The sequence below is a fragment of the Vicugna pacos genome, chromosome 27 (genome assembly GCF_048564905.1).
Source record: "Vicugna pacos chromosome 27, VicPac4, whole genome shotgun sequence".
Lineage (NCBI taxonomy): Eukaryota > Metazoa > Chordata > Mammalia > Artiodactyla > Camelidae > Vicugna > Vicugna pacos.
This window is the reverse complement of record NC_133013.1, coordinates 7,154,183-7,172,791: the sequence shown is the minus strand read 5'-3', so window position 1 is coordinate 7,172,791 and position 18,609 is coordinate 7,154,183. Positions and strand designations below refer to the sequence as shown.

At 45.7% G+C, this 18,609-nt stretch overlaps 1 protein-coding gene across 1 annotated transcript in view; it reads right to left on the bottom strand.

Moving 5' to 3' along the window:
• The window catches only part of LOC116286037 (uncharacterized), a 61,802-nt gene extending 44,617 nt beyond the window's left edge, over positions 1-17,185 (bottom strand). The window contains exon 1 of the mRNA XM_072950671.1: positions 16,966-17,185. The gene's annotated coding sequence lies outside the window, so the exon portion shown is untranslated. The remainder of the gene's footprint in view (positions 1-16,965) is intronic.
• Between the last annotated feature and the right edge of the window lie 1,424 nt (positions 17,186-18,609).

The window sequence follows — 18,609 nt, the reverse complement described above, 5'->3', positions numbered from 1 at the left end:
TGGACAGACATGTGCATCCATCGGATGATGATCCTGTGATTGATGGATCAAAGGGGGACTCACAACACAGGGTTCAGTGGGTCCTCAGAAGGTGCTTCTCTGTCCTATTCACTTTACAGTATTTTTGAAATCTTTACCAGATGGATGATGCATAAAGTTTCCTTTAAGACGTTAAATTACACAAGTGTTACATGCCCTAGGCAATTTACAAATCCAGAACAGCCACATACAAGACACTGTTGGTAAATAACCAGTCACCCCGTCCTGACTTCTAAGAGGAGTGGGCTTGGTCCCCAGGGGCCAAGGCACCAGGTGCAGCTCAGCCCAAAGGTGCCTTAAGATTAATCTAAGTCCCATCCTTCCTGCTACACCTGGTCAGGCATGAAGGGACAGGAGGGAAACACTTCTGAAGAACTACCAGGTGAGGTGTCTTCACTCCAAAAATGAAACCAGGAAGGCTTCACAGCAACAGCCCAATACAAACCCAGTCTGCTTCTTCCCCACCTCCCCTGAGGCCTTGAGGCCAGTGCGCACGGGACACAGGCCAAGGGAGCTGGAGCAGAAGAGCCCACGTGGCCCCCAGCTCACCTTGCTCTGGGCTGGATGAGGGTGACAGGGGCAAAACCACAAGGCAGGAAGAGCCAGGTTACAGAATGACCACTCTGGGGTCCAAGAAAACCTCCCCTGACTTGACCTCAGCTGAGGACAACCTGTGCTCTGTTTCTGCATACGCGCTCCAGAGGGTCTTTGATATGGCAGCTCGGGGACCTCAGCGAGGGACAAGTTCCCCTGTTCCGCCAGCTGTCACACCTGAGTGACGACCTTGAATGGTGATGGCCCTCTGCAATGCGGGGGGTCAAGCCGCCACTGAGAGGGGCCACAGAGCAGGAATGGAAGAAGAATCAGGGTTCTCCCACATTCTGTCCCAGCCTCACTAGGAGATAACAGTCCTGCTGTAACAGTCCTGCTGAGGCCACTTTGGGACTTTCTGTGACCTAAGGCCAAACACATTCTGATGTGAATAGAAAAAAAGGAAAAAAAAACTCAATAACCACCTCCAGGCTCCACATCCCTCAATAAGAAGTGTCCACTCGCTCAGCAAGCACTGCACCCGGGTCCCCGGGCCGGCACCCCGCCCTGACCCAGACACACGACCCTGCAGCCAGGGGCCCTGGGGACAATGGCTACAGATCCAGCTCAGCCAGACCTCAGACAGAACTGACCCTCCTTCTGGTTTGGCCCCTCTTCCGAGGGGCTGGCCTCATGGGGCTGGTGCCGCGAAGAAGCCAGTGCACATACCATGCTCTGTAGGGCACGTGGCACAGAGTAAGAGCTCAGGCAATGCCAGGCACACTGGCAGAAGTGGGGACCAGACACCCATATGTAAGTGAGTAAAACCCTGTGTTACACTAGCTGGCAACTGGGAGGTAGGGAGGTGGACTAATGGAGTCCACTCATTGAGGAAGTGCCATTTGGGGTATGACCCTCTATGTCCCGGGAGCACACATGGGCTGGCAAGGCCCTTGCAAAGGCCCTGACACTGGGCCTCCCTAGTGGGCAGCTCAGGGAATGGCCCAGAGAGAGTCCCCGGGGAGCCTGCTCTAAAAGAGGCCCCCCACTCCAGCAAGGTGCAGATGCCACAGGGCGAACAGCCCCTCTCTCCCTGGGCCCTGGGGGTCCTCCTAGATAGCCTTCTGCTAAGCTGCTTCAGGGAAAGGGGACCACACTGTGCATCCTGTTTTACAACATGCTTCCTCCACTTAGCATAACAGCATTAAATACTTGAACTTCCATCTTTGTAGTGGATGTGTGTCTTTTAAAAAACTGCTGTATCATAATGAATTTGTACTGGATGTGTATCTTTTTTCAAAATGCTGTATCATAATGAACTTATCCAATCTGCAGTTATTGGATTTTACTCTAAAACAAAGCAGGCTGTGGGAGCTGTGCAAGCAGCTGGGAGGGCTGTGGACCCACTGAACAGGAACAGCATGAAACACTCCAGTCCTGGAGCACACTACCCCTGTCCCCACCACGAGTCCATCTCAGCTCAGGAGTTCCACTAAAACTCTAAAACAAAGCTGAAGAGAACATCTGTTTCCTTAGGATACATTCCCAGAAGTGGAATTGCTGGGACTACTTATAATGCAAAAGAAGATACATTTTTTTAAACTGAGTGCCTGTTGTGACTCTTTTAATAAAGTATCACTAGAGGAACAAGCCAGTGGATGAACTGAAGACTCAGAGGTGCTGTTTGGTTGCTTTAAAGAGCTGCAGAACCCCTGCTACCCTGGGTACTCGTTTCCTTTCCAGACTGGCCACCCTGCCCCACCCTCAGAGGCTGTGCAGTGATGGCCCTACATCCTTCAGATTTACTTCATAAGCTTCCCTTAAAGGCAGGTACCATTCTTGGCTCCAAAGAAATGCCATGTTCCTCAGGGGAAACTTAATCCTGGGAGAGGGGTGGGGTCCTGACTTCCTGAGCCCACTAGCAGCCCACCTCCAAGCCGAGAGTGGGCCCTCCACAGCCAGATCCAAAAAGTGGGCCAGGCTGTCCCTCCAGAGACATCATCGTGCAGCTGTCCTGGAAGGCCGGACGGCACAGGCCACACGGAAGCTGTCCTAATCGGACTGGTGAGCTCAACTCCTTGGAGACCCTCCAAGGAAGACACAGCCTTCAAAAACAAACACAGTCCACCCCAGCATGGAAAACCATAGGCACCGAATCTGGAGACGTGTTCCCTGAGTCACCCAACTGAAGCTCCTCATGGGAAGTGTAGCAACAGCCAAAAATGGGCACCCTCAGGACAGGGGTCTTAGAGTGAGGGGATCCCTCAAGAGGCTGCCTGACCGACACTCTTATCAAAGATGAGGCCAGTGCACAAACCACACAGAAAAAAGAAAAGCTGGCTCTGCACGTGGACTCCCACTGCCTTTTCCAGGAGAGCCACACCGATTCAAAACCTGTCGTTTATTGCTGCTGTTAAGCCCTGGAAAGCGCTCGTGCAGTAAACGTAACTGCCCTTCTAACAGCAGGTGCAGGAGTTAAAGATGAGTCTGCACCCTGCACCGCCACTATCCAACCCCGAGGCCCACAATTAGCTCCCAGGAACCAGAGCATTTGTCATGAATAAACATGAAATCACCCAGATCAGGGTTTGTGACCAAAGACAACAGCACCTACTTGCAAAGTTGACTATCAGCTGGGAAGACAGTTATTGAATAAATACAACTTACACGTAAACCAGTCGTTGATCAGAATGATCCTTTTTTTAACTTTTTTTATTGATTTATAATCATTTTGCAATGTGTCAAATTTCAGTGTACAGCACAATTTTTGTTATATATATAATTCATTATCACATTTTTTCTGTTAGCTACCACAAGATCTTGTATGCATTTCCCTGTGCTGTACAGTATAATCTTGTTTACCTATTCTACATTTTGAAATATGTCTATCCCCTCCCACCCCCTGAAAATGATTCTTAACCACAGAGAATGCTTTGCCTGCAAAAAGAATTCACTGTGGTCTTGAAACTAACACTGATCACTGGGGTAAGTCATTCAACACTTCTTAATCAAGAACAGAGGAAATTAGTGAGGGGAGGCCACAGGGGGCAGGAGGGGCTCACAGACAAAAAGCAGCCTCCCTTGGCAGGTGACCAGGGAGAATAAAGGCCCCACTTGTGGAACTCCTGAGCTGAGATGGACTCGTGGTGGGGACAGGGGTAGTGTGCTCCAGGACTGGAGTGTTTCATGCTGTTCCTGTTCAGTGGGTCCACAGCCCTCCCAGCCCAGATGTGCTTGTGCAGAGTACTCCCCACAGCCTGCTGGTCATGTTGCCAGATGTGGGGTGTAAAATATTTTAAGTTGGTCCCTTCCAAGCCATGAGAAAGTCACAGTCTACAAAATTACTATCAGAGCCACATCTGTGAGTTACCCAGCTACCTACATCAGACAATTTGTCTACTGGAAAATTCTGATTAATGACTTTTTTTTAAACACCAGAGTAACAACTTGATGTGACAGAAATGACCATTTTTTCTTGATTTCATCATTTTTTGCTTTGGTTACCTATAATCTTCTGCAGAGAATATAAAGGAACTAGAATGAAAATGGTGTTTTTAATGTACACTAACCTTAAATCCAAATGCTGTTCCTTCCAAGGTGTGGGAAACGGGAAAGGGTTCTGTGGTGTTAGCTTTGAGGGAGTGAAAGACTCCTTTTGGATGAGGCTCTTGGACTCCTTTAGGCCATGCTGAGATGCCTGGGGATTTTCTAATAATACAGTTAATTCACAACTGCAAGCAAGTCCTCCTGAAGTCACAGATTACCAGGCCTGCAAGTTCCAGTCAGACACACGGTCCACCAGGACCCACGGTTACTGTGAGCAAAGCCCCAGGACCCCCGGGGCTGAGGCCCCTCAGGAAAGCCCTTGTCTGAAGTTCTCCTCTGATGACAGAAAACACAGGTGCGCTTTACATTTCCGGCTCCAAAACCACCCACAGCTTGCACTGACAGCATGAATCACAGGAAGGAATCCCTGATGATCACTTTATTTTTGCTCCATAGGAGCCAGCCACGCAGAAAAGTCCTGAATCCAGAAATCTGCCAAGTCTGCATTCATGGGGGAAGCGACAGGCAGGCAGCCATAAGAACACTTTGGGGCAGAGAGTGAGCTCCAAGGGAGCCACTCTTGAGTTTCAGAAGCAGATCCCCCTGGCCCCCGGGACTGGTTCTCGCCACTGTCGCCCTGAAAATACACCAGGCCCCAGGGTTCTGTGCCCTGCCACACCTCTCCACCTTTCCCCAGACCCACCAGATGGCGTGAACTCCACTCCAAGTCTCTCTGGGTAGCGTGCGTGATGCGGGGGTGCCAGAAGCAGGGCACCCACCTGGCCCAGCAGGGGGCCACCATGCCTGCCGCCACAACCCCTCACTGGGAAGACTGTAATAATTACATCTTCCTGCTACCCTAAGCCAACCAGCTGCTGCCAGGGGAGGGTCCTTACAGAATCCTGAGCCTCAATCAGTAACCGATCCTAAAAAGCCTCCCCCTTCCCGGGGAGAGCCTGTGGCCACCCTCCTGGCGCAGTCTGTCAGCCTCCTGGTCACACGAACATCGCGACCGGCCTGAGTGACTCCTTCAGGCTTCCGGCAGCACATCACGCCACTGCGCGTACCCTAGGCTCCGTGAGCCAGCCAGCCATTTCCAGAAGCGGTCAGCCTACTGGTACACTCTGGGTGGGGGGGTGCAACTTGCTGCCCTTCCCTTCCTCTCGCGGTGCCTAGCCTAAATGGGGAGCACAGCCCCTAGGCGTCCTGCGCTCCCTCCCGGGATTCCTAGGGTCCACCAGCTTGAGGGTCTAAGCAGAGAATGTCACTGCTGGGAAGCTACGATGCCAGAGCTCTGCGCAAGGTTGCACCAGGAGCACCAACCCCAACCCAGACACCCTTGTGGCGCCCCAGCTGTCTGCCACTCAGCCCTCTTGTGCCCAACCCTCAATGGCTCCCAAGACCAGCACCAGGTCCGTGCACGGCTTTGTCTCGGCAGCTCACACCTTCCTCACCGTAGACGTCCTTGGGCGCTCCAGTTTAGTAGGTGCCTGGGGACATGGCCCAACTACACGTCAGCGAGCCAGCCCAGGGATCTTCCCCGCTGCCACCGCTATGACCCTCTGGAGCTCCTTGCACCATTGCACTTGATGACTGGTGCCTGAGCCCTGGCCACCCTTAGAGGCACCGCACAAGGCACACAGAGTGGGAGGCCAATGCCAGACGACAGCAGGAGAGGGGCGGGGATAGTGCCTGGGGGAGTGCCAGGCTTCCAATACGTTACCCTGGCATGTGCCTTCACCCTGGCCGCCCCAGCCAGCTTGGCAGGCACAACCTGGGAAGAGTGTGTGCCTCAAGGCCCAACTGCTGCATGGGCAATGGCGGGTAAGGCGGGGGAAAGCGGGGGTTTGGAGGCGCCCGAAGATTCGTCTGAGTGCCCACCATCCCGGTGCATGGTGCCTCCCTTGGAGCCCAGTGCACCAATGCCAGCCATAAGGACCCAAGGTGCAAGGAGCTCCAGCAGGTTGGAGCAGCGGCAGCAGCGAGGACCCTGGCCTGGCGGACTAAAACGCTGATAGGAAAAGTAGCCAGGCACCTGCTGTCATTCCCTTGTTTCCTGGGTCCCCCGCTGATAGGGCCAAGTGGAAAAAGTCACCTCTCCACGAAGACCCGCTCGGTGCTCGCTCCTGCATCCTTGGGAGCCTCAGGTGCCAGGGCGCCGTGATGGATGCCACAGGGTCCCCACCCCCAAAACGGAGCACTCGTGGGGCCCAAGCTGTCTATCTTGCCGCACAGCCCTGGCCCCCCAACCCCCAATGGCTCCCGCAACCCGCTCCAGGTCCACTTGCAGCTTTGGCATGGTGGCTCACACCCTCCTCAGTGTAGACGTCCTCAGGTGCTCGAGTTCAGCAGGTGCCTGGGGACATGGCCCAACTGCACGTCAGCCAGCCAGCTCACCAAGGGATCCACGCAGCTGCCAGTGCTCTGACCCACTGGATCTCCTTGCACCACTGCACTTTATGGCTGGTGCCTGAGCACTGGGCACCTTCAGAGGCACCGCACAAGGCACACAGAGGGGGAGGCCAGTGTAAGATGACATCAGGAAGAGGGGGGAGCGCTTGTGGGAGCACCAGGCTTAGGATCAGGTACCCTGGCACGTGCATTCACACACATAGGCAGTGTACTCTGACTAAATCCCAGCGGTATATTTTTGATCCACCTCCTGGAGTAACTCAAATAAAAGTGAAAATAAATGTGATCTAATTAAACTTGAAAGCTTTTGCACACTTAAGGATACCATCAACCAAATTAAAAGACAACTTACACAATAGGAGAAAATATTTGCAAATGATGTGAACTACAACAGACTAATTCAGAAAATATATAAACAGCTCATATATCTTAATATCAAAAAAACAAGCCACCCAATCTAAAAATGGGCACAAGACCTAAACAAGCAATTCTCCAATGAAGACATACAATTGGCCAACAGGTACATTAATTAGCTCAGCATCGCTCATTCTGAGAGAAATACAGATCAAAACTACAGTATCACCTCACACCAGCCAAAATGGCCATCATTATGTCTACAAATGATAGATGCTGGAGAGGGTATAGAAAAAAGGAAAACCTTACACTGTTGGTAGGTGTGTAGACTGGTACAGCCACTAAGGAGAACAAAGTGGAGGTTCCTTAAAAAACTAAAAATAGGCCTACCATGTGATCCAGCAGTCCCACTCACGGGCATATATCCAGAGAAAAATAAAATTCAAAACCACACATGCACCCCAATGTTCACAGCAGCAATAGCCAAGACATAGAAATAGTCCAAATGTCCATCAACAGATGACTGGATAAAGAAGTTGTGAGAGACATATATACACATATATACCTACACACACATATACACACATGCATACACACACACACACACACACATATACACATACATATACCTACACGCACACATATACACACATACATACATATACACACACATTTATACATATACTTACACACACAATGAAATACTACTCAACCATAAAAAATGCCATTTGAAGCAACACAGATGGACCTGGAGATGGTCATTCTAATTGAAGTGGGCTGGAAAGAGAGAGAAAAATGCTATTTATCACTTATATGTGAAATCTTAAGAAAAAAAAACACAAATGAACTTATTATTTATAACTTTAAGGACTGATTTCTTGAATATGTGTAAGCATATCTGACTGTCCTTTATGATCAGATTACTGCATTCTGTTGATTCTCATTTTGTGGTTGGCTTTATTCCTTTGATAACTATTTAAGTTTAAAAAGTTAAAGCTCTAATCTGTTCTTAGAAACAATGATCAGTACATATACATAAACTAACATAAAATATGTACAATATATTGTATGTATGTATTTATATGCAATATATTGTATATGTGCAGTCAAATTGTCAGAATCCTACCTAATAAAACTGAAAAAAAAAAGATGTTTTTTGTTTGGTTTGTTGTGGGGTTTTTTTTGGGGGGGGGAGGTAATTAGGTTTATCTATTTGTTTATTTTAATAGAGGTTCTAGGGATTGAACCCAGGACCGCATGCATGCAAATAAGCAAGTGCTCTACCACTGGGCATAGAACTTAATTCCTGAGAACAGTGAAAAAAGAGAGGCAAGCCTGATGACTGTCTGAATTTAGTGCCAGGAGGCAGTTTCCAAGTCACAGTACAGAGAAGGGAAAACTCAGAGGACACTAGTCACACTGAGTTTGAGGGACAGAGATCAATATTCAGGGAGGCCAAGATGGCTAGATTTGGCAGGACAGCACCCCTGGGAGGAGGGGACAGCACAGAGTTGCCCTAGAGTCAGGTTGAATTCTGATCTGTGCAAGAGGAGATTATCTAAATTTGGGGAAAGCAAGAAGTATACTATATAGCACAGGGAACTATATTCAGTATCTTGGTAGCTTATGGTGAAAAAGAGTATGAAAACAAATACATGTATGTTCCTATATGACTGAAGCATTGTGCTGTACACCAGAAATTGGCACAACACTGTAAACTGACTATACTTCAATAAAAAATATATTTTAAAAAATAAAGCTGGGGAGACCAGCACCAGAGAACAGTTGGTCTAAGAAGCCCAGAGCTCACACAGGGCCAGGAATAGTTCATGGCTCCACCAGCAAGAGTGGAAATGATTCCTAATACACATGGCATCAGACAAAATCCTCAGAAGAGCACCACCTCAGGAATGGAGCTAAATCATCCCTAAACTAATAGCTGCCCTGGACCTGCCCTAACAAAGCCTAAAAACTAGCTTCAAAATGATACAACTAAGTCCCAGTAACTTAACTGCATGCCAGAAAGTCCAGCACTGTTTGAAGGACTACAACAAAATCTGGCACCCAACAATGTATGTCTGGTATCCAAGGAAAAATCATCAGGCAGGCAAAAGAAGAAGAAATTATGACCCATAACCAGCAGAAAAAGCAATCAACAGAAAAAAAGGCTCAGAAATGACAAGAGAGAATGCAATTAGCAGATGAGAACATTAAACAATATTATACTGGTATAGCTTCTTGGGGAAATGTTTGGTGATTCCTTAAAAGGTTAAACATATGGTTGTCATATGATCCAGCAACTCCACTCCTAGGTACATACCCAAGAGAAATGAAAATTTGTGTCCACACAAAAAAGCCTGTACACAAGTGTTCACAGCAGCATTATTCATAACAGCCAAAAAGGAGAAACAATCCAAATGTCCATCAACTGATGAATGAGTAAAATGTAGTATATCCATACAGTGGATTATTATTCAGCAATAAAAAGAGATGAAGTACTGAGCATGCTACAATGGGGATGAACCTTGAAATCATTATGCTAAGTGGGAAAAAAAGCAGTCACAAAAGAACACATACGATTCCATTTATATGAGATGTCCTGAGTAATCAAATCTATGGAGACAGAAAGTAGATTTGTGGTTGCCTGGGCTGGAGAGAAGGACAGAATGGGGACTGACTGCTAAAGCGGACAGAGTTCCTCTGAGGGGTGATAAAAATAATCTAAAATTTAGATTGTGCATATGGTTACACAACTCTGTTAATATGCTAAAAGACATTGGTTTATACAGTATAAGTGGGTAAATTATATACCAATATGATTAGATCTCAACAAAACTATTACAGAATTATAAATATATTCCATGTAGTAAGATGGTAGAGCAAAAGGAAGCAAAGAAATGGTAGATACAAAGTAAATGAATCAAGTGGCACTTCCAACAGAGGAAAACACAAGGTTGGGATTAAAGCAAATTAGACATTGCAGAAGATCAGGAAATTTTAAGAAACAACAATAAAAACTATCCAATATGAAGCACAGAGAGACCAAGAACGACTGAAACACAAATTAACAAATTATCAGCGACTGGTGGGACAATATTCAGTTGTATCACACACATGTCATTGGGGTGAGAAAGAGGAGAGAGGGAGAGGATAGGAAAAATAATGTTAAAGTAATGGCTAAATTATTTTAAAATGATGATAAAAACCATAATCCCACAGATCCAAGAAAACACGACAGATCCTAAATAAACATGAAGAAAACCACACAAAGGTACATCACATCAAACTTAGTGATAAATAAATTAATTTAAACATTAGAGAAAAAAGGACACACTAAAATGAATAAAGACAGAATGAGAGCAAACTGCTTTTCAGAAACTATGTACGGCAGGAGACAATGGAGGGACATCCTTAACAAGGGAGGGTGTCGGTGGCACAGTATGTACACACAAACACCATGCGGATAGTGGCAAAGCAGTTCTCTGTTTATTGATTCTTAGAAAAGGGTTTATATAGGACATGCACCTTGCCTCCCATATCATCTAAGTTATAACAATGTTAATAATCTTAAAACTATTTAGGTCCCCAAGCTCCTGCAGTAAGCACAGGATGTTACATGATCAAGGACAAATTGTTTTAAAGTTCATCACGAAACTTCATTAAGTAGGCCACCTCTTATCCAGCCGGCTGCGCCTGTCTTAGGTTGTCCTCCTCTGAGGATCTTACCCGTCACTGGCCAGCCAGCCGTCCATACTGGATACTTCAAATAGGCCATTTCTTATCCAGCCGGCCGTGCCTGTCTTAGGTTGTCCTCCTCTGAGGATCTTACCCGTCACTGGCCAGCCAGCTGTCCATACTGGATACTTCAAATAGGCCATTTCTTATCCAGCCGGCCGTGCCTGTCTTAGGTTGTCCTCCTCTGAGGATCTTACCCGTCACTGGCCAGCCAGCTGTCCATACTGGGTACATTAAGTAGGCCATTTCTTATCCAGCCTGGATGCATGACTTTCCTCACAGCTTGTTTATCAGTTCAGCCCATGGCTTATTCTCTAGAGATTTCAGATGGGGACCTACAGAGGGGAAAGCTATCATCCTAGAACTCCACACCAAGTAAAAATGAAGATGATATAATACCAGGCAAACACAAGCTTAGAGGATTAACTGCCAGCAGGGCTGCACCGTGAGACACATTAAAAGAAAGTTTATCAAGCAAAAAGAAAATGACACCATCTAGATGGACATGTGAATTTAAAGGAATGGTGAGCTGGAAAGTATCAATACTTGAGTAAATATAAAGATTTCTTCTCACTTTTAATAAATTTAAAAGATGATTTAAAGCACACTAACAATAATGTATTGTGGGGCATCACAACATGAAGAAGTGAAGGAGGACTAAATAGGAAGGGAGAAATGGAAGTTTATTGTTTCAAGGATCGTACACTCTACGTAACTGGTATATTATTTGAAGATTAGCTATCATCGGTTAAACATGTGCAAAGTCTAGAGTAACCATTGTGAAACAACAGAGGCACAGCTAATAAGCCAGGAGTGGAGATAAAAGGGGTTCATTTAAACAACGACAACAACTTAACTCAAAACAGGGCAGGGAAGTGGGAAAACAACATAAAGAACACACAGGACAAATAGAAAACTAGCCACACTAAGGGTAGCTTGAAACCTGAACAAATCATAATTACATTATATAAAATGGTCTTTTTCAAAAAAAAAAACTCCAAATAAAAGGCAGAGATGGGCCGACTGGATCAAACATCAGCAGCAACAACAACAAAAACAAGACCCAACTCCATGCTGTCTACACACACAGACACAGATTCAACAGAGACAAAGACAGGTTAAAAGTACAAGGAAGGAAAAAAGACATCCCACAAAAACACTAATCAAAAGAAAGCTGGGACAACTATACTATCAGCTCAAAAAATACTGAGGATGGAGAGACATTCCATAATAACAAAGGGGTCAATGGACAAAGAGGACAGGACAACCTTTAATGTCTGTCAGGAGTGAACTTCAAAATACAGGAAGCAAAAGCAGAACAGAAGAGACAAACCCACAACTATAGCTGGACAGTTCAACATTTGTTTCACAATAACTGACAGAACAAGAGGTCAGAAAATGAAGCTGACCACCTTGATCTAACGGACATTTACAGAATACACTACCCAAAACAGCATATAAACATTCTTTTCACATACACTTAAAACATTCACCAAGACAGATCATATTCTAGGACGTACAACAACTCTCAATGAATTTAAAGAGAACTGAAATCATACCAAGTCGTTTCTCTGACCACAAAAAGATTAAGTTAAAACAGTAACTGGAAAGTACTCCAAATACTTGGAAATTAAGTAATTCACTTCTAAATAAACTATGAAGGTCAAGGAAGAAATCACAAGATAAAATAAAAAGGACTTTCAATGGAATGTTAAAAAAAAACACTGTTATATGTAGCTAAAACAGTTGTCTGCAAGAAATTTATTCTTTTTTTGATTTTTATATTAAGAAAGAAAAAAGCCTCAAATAAATGACATAAGCTTCCATTTTAAGCTACCAGAAGGGGAGCAAATTAAATCCACAAAATCAGAAAGAAATGATAAAGAGTAGAAATTATGGAACTAAAACCATAAAAACAAGAGAGAAAAATCAGTGATACCCAAACATTAATTTTTTGAGAACTCAGTAGTATCATATAGCTCTAGCCAGACTAATAAAGAGAAAAAGAGAAATGACAAATTTTCAACATTAGGAATAAAAATAGTAACACTACAGACCATACATGTATTCAAAAGAGAATAATAAAACATCATTATGCTCATAAACTTGACAACTTAGGTGAAATGGACAAGTTTCTGTAAAGACCCAAAATATCAAGACTCACTCAAGAAAAAATAAAAAAGCCAGTAACACCACTTTGTCTATCAAGTGAATTAAACTAATAGTTAAAAACTTCACAAACTCCAGGCTCTGAATTCACTGCTGAATTTCACCAAATTTTGAGAAAGAAGTAATACAAATCCTACCAGAAAGCAGAAAAGGAACAAATTCGAACTCATTTTATGAGACTACGACTACTCTAATACCAAAATCAGACAACGATTTTACTTTAAGAATGCAAGATTGTAAGTTTAACACTGAATATCAATCAATGCATTTCATACTAAAAGAAAAATCACAGGATCCTATCAATAAATGTGGAAAAAGCATGAGATAAAATTCAATATATAATCATGACTTTAAACAAGAAAAAAACATTTTAACAAGCTAGGATTAAGAGGAATTTCCTCAACATAATAAAGGGCACACACGAAAAACTTACACCTAACATCATACTTAACAGTGAAAGACTGAATGCTTGCCCATAAGACTGAGAACACAGCAAGGACCTCTCACTACTTCTATTCAAAATACACTAGAGATTGTGGCCAGTGAAATAAAGCAAAAAAATAAATTTACAAAATACACACACACACACAATCATATATATGAAAAAAAGGAAAACGTAAAACTTTCTTCATTCACAGATATGTCCCAAATAGAAAATTCTAAGAAATCGACAAAAAAATGGTATTAGAACTACTACGTGAGTTTAGCAAAGCTGCAAGACAGAAGGTCAGTGTATAAAAATTAACTATACTGCATGAAAATATTAACTACTCAGGAATAAATTCTACAGAATATGCGAGAGATCTCTACTCTGAAACATAAAATATTCCTAGAAGAAATTCAAGAAGACTAGACCTAGAATAGTTGAAACAATTTTGGAAAAAAACTAAGTTGGAAGACTTACACTGTTTGATTTCAAGACTTCCTATAAAAACTAAATAAAGACAGTATGGTATTGCTAAAAAAAAAAAAAGACATGTACATCAATATAACAGGAAAAAATGTCCAGAGATACGCTATGATGTCAAGATAGATCAATGAATAAATTAACATATCACAGTTACTAGGTGAATGAATTGTGTACAACCCCCTCAATGAGCATGTCCATTCACACCCACTGTGTTTTCCTAGGAACAACCACAGCTCCTGTCTTGCTTCTAAGTCCTCTCTGAAACAAAACCTTTCAGAAGGGATGTGAGGATCACACTAGATTTTTGGGCAAAGGCTCAAGATAGTAAAAATAATCAACTTAGTCAGTTTACAAGAGATAAACCATTGCTTTACTGAATGTGAATTTTGCTACGCCAATCTTAAAAACATTTAAAAACTAAGCTCCTAAAACCAGTATCACACAAAAACAAAATATCATAACAGAATACTAAAACAACTATATGGAAACAAATTGGACAACCTAGAAGAAATGGACAAGTTTCTGAAAACATACAGTCCACCATGACAAAAGAAACAGATTACTAGAATAGACCAATCACAAGAAATGAAACAATTAGCAATAACTAGAAATTAGCAAAACCCCCCTTCAAACAAAAGTCCAGATCAGATGGCTTCACTCAGGAATTTTGCGAAACATACAAAGAACTTATACCGATCCTTTTCAAATTCTAAAAACATTGAAAAGGAAAGAATACTCCTAAACTCATTCTACGAACCATCACCCATATACCAAAACAAAACAAAGACACTACTAAAAACGAAAATTACAGGTGAATATCACTGATGAACATACATCTAAAAATCATCCACAAAATATTAGCAAACAGAATCCAACAACACATAAAAAACATCATACAACATAAGCTGGATTCATCCCAGGGACACAAGGATGGTTCAAAATACAAATTTATCAATGTGATATACCACTTCACAAAATAAAGGACAAAAACCATGTGGTCATCTCAATGGATGATGAAAAAGCAAAACAAAATTCAGCCATTTATAATAAAAGCTTATAATAAAGTGGGCATAGAGGGAACATATCTGAACATAATAAAAGCTATTTATGAAAAACCTACAGCTAACACAGTACTAACAGTGAAAAACTGAAAAATATGCCACTAAAATCTGGAACAAGACAAAGATGCCCACTCTCACCCCTATTATTCAATATAGTATTGGAAGTCCTACACATAGCAACTAGACAACAAAAAGAAATAAAAGGGGTCCAAATTAAAAGAGAAGAGGTAAAATGGTCATAATATGCAGATGACATGATACTGTCTATAGAAAATCCTTAAGGCTCCACACAAAAATGACTAAAGCTAATTAAAGTATTTGGCAAGGTAGCAGAATACAACATCGACCTACAGAAATCAGTGGCATTCCTTCACATGAATGTAATACTCCCTTTTAAAACTGCATCTGAAAAATAAAATACTTAGGATTAAATCTAACCAAGGACGTGAAAGACTTACATGCAGAAACCCATTAAACACTTAAGGGATTTAAAGAGGACTTAGAGAAAACAAAAAATAGCCTATGTCCTTGTATTGGAAGAATATTGTTAAAATGGCCATACCTGCCCCGAGGCATCGACAGACTGAATGCAGATCCCTGCCAAATTACGCAGGACATCTTTCACACAACCAGAGAAAATCATCTTAAAATTTGTATGGAATCAGAGAAAACCTACCATTACTGAAGCATTACTCAAGAAAAAGAACAAAGCTGGAGGAATAACCCTCCTAGACTTCAGACAGTATTACAGACCTACAATCAAAACAGCACGGTATTCTTACAAAAACACACATACAGATCACTGGAACACAAATGAGACCCAAGAAATAACCCACAAACTTTTGCTCAATTAATCTTTGACAAAGGAGGCAAGAACATACCATGGAGGGAAGACAGTCTCTTCAGCAAAAGATGTAGAGAAAACTGGACTGCTGCATGCAAATCAATGAAGTTAGAATACTCCTTCACACCCGACACAGAAATAAATTCAAAGTGGCTTAAAGACGTAAACATGCACACGAGACACTATAAATCTTAGAAGAAAACAAACAGGCAAAACATTACCTGACGTAACCTCTCAGCCATGATCTCCTAGGGCAGCCTACCCAAGCAACAGAAATAAAAAGCACAAAGAAACAAGCAGGACCTAACTGAACTTACAAGCTTTTGCACAGCAAAGGAAACCATAAGCAAAACGAAACAACACCCTACAGAATGGGAGAACATATCTGTAAATGAGTCGACCGACAAAGGCTTAATTTCCAGAATATATTAACAGCTCATAGAACTTAGTAACAAAAAACAAGCAACCCAACCCAAACATGGGCAGAAGACCTAAACGAGCATTTCTCCAGTGAAGACTACAAATGGCCAAGAGGCACACAAAACAATGCTCAAAATCACTAATTCTCAGAGAAATGCAAATCAAAACTACAGTGAGGTATCAGCTCACACCGGTCAGAATGGCCGTCACGCACATGTTCACGAATGATAAATGCTGGAGAGGAGAGGGTGTCGAGAAAACGGGACCCTCTTACACTGCTGGTGGGAACGTACTTTGGTGTACCCATTCCGGAAAACAGTATGCAAATGCCTCAAAAAACTGTAAAAATTAACTTACCCTATGATCCAGCAATCCCTCTTCTGGGTATATACTGAGAGGGAGCTCCAATGCAAAAGATACCTGCACCCCAGTATTCACAGCATCACTATATACAACAGCCAAGACATGGAAGCAACCTAAATGAAGCAACAGATGACTGGATAAAGTAGTCCAATGTATACAATGGACTACTACTCTGCCTTAAAAAAAAGATAAAATAATGTCACCTGCAGCAACATGGATGAACCTAGAGACCATCATTCTAAGTGAAATGAGCCACAAAGAGAAAAATGCCATATGATATCACGGATACGTGCAATCTGAAAAACACAACACTACTATGAACTCACCTACAAAAGAGAAACAGATTCGCAGACTTGGTACACAATCTTATGGTTTCCAGGTAAAGGGGGTGGGAAGGGATTAATTTGGGAATTTGAGATTTACGAATGTTAGCCACGATATACAAAACAGAGTTTTTAGAAAATTTTTTCTGTATAGCACAGAAACCTATGTTCCACACCCGGTATAGGTAACAACCTAAAACAGAAAAGCCGCTATAGCCACCAACTGAGGAAGCAAGAGAGGAAAGGAGAGTGAGTTACCCTGAGTACAGCCCAGTCCTGGGAAAGTCCTTGCTCGCCGCAGAAGCTGCCCCCTGACCGCAATGCGCCCTCCTCCCAGGAGCAGGCTGACAGGAAGACATGCTTCCTATGAACTTGGGGCAGCAGAAGCCGCAGCCAAGACAGGCCCACGGGGAGATGGGAGCAAGTCCATCTCCCCTCCCCCCGGGGGGGGGATCAGCACCCCTCTCTGCCGCCGCCCCCAAACCGCACCACGCCTGCCTCCGGGGGCCCACTGACCTGGGAACAAGTGACCCCGCGATCCTGGGGCAGCGGCGGAAAAGGGGCGCCGCCCCTGGCGAACTGGCCCATTTGCCCCCACACCCGCTGCGGCACGGCCTGGGGGCAGCCTCTGCTGCCCCAGGCGCGTCCCCAGGTCAGCCTGCTCCCAAGATGCGGGCGCGGCACGGTCGGAGGCAGTGTCGGCAGCGGCGGCAGCGGCGGCTTTAGGGGTTCGCCTCTGCGAGCCTGTGGATTGTTTCAAATGACCCCGCGGCCTGTCCTGGCCTCCGCCTCCGCTGCCCCAGGTTCGCGGGGCTCAGGGTACAGGTCAGCCTGCTCCTGGAAGGCAGGAGCCGTGCTGTCAGGGGGAGGCGGCGGCGATGGCGGGACTGGGGCTGCCCTGTGCGGGCGCGGGCTTTTGCTTTCATTTCCCTGTCGCTGCCGCCGCCCCCCACCCCCCACCCACCCCCACCCCCAAACACTCTCCGCACAGCGCCCGCCTCCCAAGAGCAGGCTGATGGCCAGAAGTGCACCCCGCCAACATGGGGAAGCAGAGCCGGCCCCCAGGACAGGACGCGGGGGAGACAGGAGCAATTTCACAGGCTCCCAAGGGCACACCCCGCTCCCAAAAGCAGACTCCTCTCCCGCACGCGGGGGTGCCGCCGCCGCCGCCGCCGCCGCCGCCGCCGCCGCCGATGCCACCGCACCTCCCTCCCTTCCGCCGCACCCTGACAGCACCGCACGCGCCTCCCGGAGCAGGCCATGGCCTGAAGGCCAGTAGGAGGTGCTCCCTGGCGGAACGGCTCCCTCCTATCTCCCGGGGCGGCACCCGATTTCCCAAACCCGGGTATAAGCTGCAGACAAGAGGCGGCGTTCACGGACTAGTAATGGGGGGGCGGGGAGGGATGGGCACCACGAACCGCGCGGTGGCGCCGACCTACTTCAGGATCCTAACGGGTCGCGCAGCCCGGGCCTCAACCACGCACCGCTACCCGCGAGCCTCTCCCAACGCGCAGCCCAGGCCGCCGCACCCGCCGGCTCCCCGCCCTCGCGCCCCCACCAGCGCCCCCTTACCTGCTCGGCGACGGCAGCGGAGGCACAGCAAGCGGCGGCCCAGACCCCAGGCCGCGTTCCTCTTCCGGGAGCTGGTCCGGGAACGCCCGGCTCCCGCCCGGCTTCCACTCGCTCTGGGGGGTCCGCGTCCCCGAGTCTGTCCGTCCACGCGCGCGTGCACGCCCCTCGTCCTCCCGCCCCCAGCGCGGACGGACGTGGGGACTGGGGCCGGTCTTGGGGGGGCGGGGCCTGGCGGTGGGACGGCACCGCCCCACCCCCTACCCGCCCCGCGGGGTTTCCATCCTTAAGGTCCCCATCCTGCCATCGACGGGTCCTGGCACCCAACCAGAA